The following is a 3,191-nucleotide window of genomic DNA, read 5'->3' as shown; positions in this document are numbered from 1 at the left end:
GTAATGAAAGATGGCCCAGAGAAAGCTGAATTAGCGCCCTCCCTCTGGAGATTGCTCCGAAGAAGAAACTCTCCGACTCTCTCATTCCTGGCACCCACTCATCTTTCAGGACCCCCTGGACCCCGCTGGGGCAGAACCCCGCATTTTATTTTTAAAAAATGTCAATAGTTTTAATCCAAAGACAAGCTTAATCTAAGTTTGAAACAAATTGGTGTGTGAGGAGGTGCATAGTTTTAAAAAATGGGGAGCGAAGGCGGTGCCTGTCTTGAAGCCTGCGGGCGCAGCTAGGCGAGTGTAGACGGATCAGGCGGGCAGCTCCTCAGCGTCGTTCATTTCTCGTTTCTACAGGACACAGTCTCCGAGACCGAGGGACCCACTCAGACCAGATGCCCCGACGCGGCTCTTCAAAGTTCTTCGGGGTTTGAGTGGCTGCCAAGAATGCCCCGCAGCAGGGACACCGGATCATCCGCGAGGTCTTTTTGCGGAAGAATGGAAATTTGAGAAACTTGCAAGTGGCCCGAACGTCTGCAGGCGCCTTGTCGCTGCTGAAATGCTCGGAGTCCTTTGTATTTGGAATGTTTTTGGCCTGAGTCGCCACCAAGCTGGAACTGAGCCGGACGCCGCTGTCCCAGGACATTGGGCGGAGCTGCGGGCCGGGGCTGGTGTCCCCCCAGATGCTCAGCCCGGTGTGCGCGGTGGTCGCGCGTACTCCGCGTCCGAAAGGAGGTGGGCGCCGACGTGCCCGAACTTAACAACCGCACCCGGAGCCAGAGGGTGAGCGGCAACTGCAGGGCTGAGAAGGAAGCCCCCTGGGTCATCCCCAAGCTGGTGCGGCGGGAAAGCGACAGTCGCGACACTTCCAGTTCCGGAGGATAGAGCTCTCGGAACTGTCTTTGACGGCCACCCGTCCACCCTCCTCCACCACCAACAATCCCATGAGTTCATTTTCGTTGAAAATAGTTTTCTGAAAACAAGAAAAAAATCAGAAGTCCCGATGACATTTGCAGGTCACCGAATGACCTTTGCGCTCCACTTCGGAGACCCGAAGACCAGGTGAGTTGCAGAAATGATTTCCGCACACCTTTCCCCGTTTATTAAGTTGAATTATTTGAGCCACGTATCGTGTGTGCAGTCACCTGGGGCACTGAGACACGAACAGGACGGTCAGCCCCAGCCGGGGGCAGAGGAAGAGGATCGCGAGCCTCGGGGCTCGGTGACACCCAGCGGAGCAGCAGGCGCTCGGGCAGGGCCAGGGCTTCCCCGTCGCTGGCCGCAGGGAGGGTCAACCGTGAGTCCAGCCCTTCGGGACCGAGAGGTGGCGGTCAGGGTCCGCAGGGACCTGGGTGGGCGTGGGCTCCAGGGACCCGCCTGTCCCAGATCCCTCCCTGGGGTCGCGAGAAGGACGATGGCCTCGGGAGCGTTTTTTGCGCGTTTCCGGAGGAACGCGCGCGCTGGCCAGGCGCGGTTCTGCTGAGGCGGCGCCCTCCCCTGCCCGGGGAGCGATGGCGAAGCGGAAAGCAGAGGCGGCTCCACGACGGTTCGACGGGGCCGCGGCTGAGACGGGAAGAGCGGCTCCCGCTAGGGAAGCGCAGGGCTGCGGGCCACCGAGTCGGCCGGCTGCCCCGGAGGCCGGTTAGCTCAGCTGGTTAGAGCGTGGTGCTAATAACGCCAAGGTCGCGGGTTCGATCCCCGTACGGGCCACTGCTTTTCCTGCTGCCCCGCGGTGACGTCTCTTCACCCCAAGTCGGGGACAACGGGGACCCATTCTTTAATCCTCAGCCGCCACCCTGCTCTTTTCGTCCCTGTCTCCTCCAGAGGCATGATCACCGCACCAGGCCACCGAACCCGACGGGGAGACGGGAGCGCGTCGCGGGGAGCGGAGGCCCCGCCTCGGGTGGGTCCCCCAGGTCGCCTTCTCCTGTCCCGTGGCCGCCCTGACCGCGGACACCCTCCTGCGGCCCCGTTCCTTTTGCACTGCGGTCGGCTCCCGCCAGGACCTGGTCCGCGGGAGAGACCCCCAGCGCCCGTCTCGGGGCGGAGCAGCTCCACGCAGGGGACCCTCGGCGACGACCTCGGGTGACGACTGCGGGTGACCGGGCGGCTTACCTCTCCGCCTTGGCTCCGGGCGCACCTGGACGTAGGAATCACCGGGCCGCATCGGTCGCCGACCTGCGGCGGAGGGGGCAGCTGGCCCCGCCCCGTCCGGGTCTCGGCGCGGCTCGGCTCGGCCCCGGCAGCGATCCGCTCCTCGGGCTCCGACGGGCTTCCCGGGGAAGGTCACGTGTAGGTCAGGCTCAGGGCCTGCCAAAGCTGGGTCCTTGTCCCCGTGCCACCCGATAACGAGGCCACGGTTTTAAGAAAGAAAGAAAAAAGACAAGACAAGAAAAGAAAAAGTAGGATTATTGCTTTGCTAGCAAAGGAAGACCAGGGGACTCCTGTCCCCGACGGTGATCTGCCCATGGGGGAACTCAAGGTTTTTAGAGAAGTGGCTCAAAGGCTACCTTCCAGGAGTCACCTGAGGGGAATTAGGCCTCGCTTGTTGATTTGGAAATGAGGGAAGAAAAACACGTCTTTTTAAAATAAGTCTCCGGGGCAGAGCAGCAAGGGCTTCATTCAAACGTGAAGTGGACGGCAGTTACAGGAGGCGTGGACAAGGCCTGAACAGGTCCCTGGTGGACACTTAGTCAGGCTTTCTTTTGCCAACAACTTGCGTTGGGTGGGAGAGCTTGTTGGAGGAACCAGGGCCCTCCCCGACGTGTCTCCGCGTGAAGACGCACCGTCCGTGTGTTTTCAGACACCTAATGACTTACACAAAGGAAGGAAACCTGCAAAGTCACTATTTAAGGCCACAAACTAGTCATGTCTGTTCACAGAACACACAGAATCGCGGATAGGGAAAATAAATGACAAATAGAACCTCAGCCGAGAAGGAAATGTGGACACGTGGGACTGGACAAAGGGGCATTTTCAAATGATGACGAAACCGCTGCTGCCTACTTGTGAAGCACGAGTCGCCGAAGAACCCTAAGCTTTGTGGGAGGAGGGTTTAGGGAAGGGGAATTTTCAGAGGCTCCTTGAGTTGGCAGAACTGAAAGAGCATTGCTTGGTTGTCACGAAGGGTTTTTAAAAACCGAAGGTTGACCCTGGTCGGTGTGCAAAAGCCTGCTCCCCAAGTGATTACCACGCAGACT

General features: G+C 59.6%; 1 non-coding gene across 1 annotated transcript; it reads left to right on the top strand.

Moving 5' to 3' along the window:
* The first annotated feature begins 1,627 nt into the window (after positions 1-1,627).
* On the top strand, positions 1,628-1,701 carry Trnai-aau (transfer RNA isoleucine (anticodon AAU)). The gene has a single exon. It is a non-coding gene; the product is annotated as a tRNA-Ile (tRNA).
* The last annotated feature ends 1,490 nt before the right edge of the window (positions 1,702-3,191 follow it).

Source organism: Urocitellus parryii, chromosome 8 (genome assembly GCF_045843805.1).
Source record: "Urocitellus parryii isolate mUroPar1 chromosome 8, mUroPar1.hap1, whole genome shotgun sequence".
Lineage (NCBI taxonomy): Eukaryota > Metazoa > Chordata > Mammalia > Rodentia > Sciuridae > Urocitellus > Urocitellus parryii.
The sequence above is the reverse complement of the archived record's forward strand: the minus strand, read 5'-3'. Positions and strand labels throughout refer to the sequence as shown.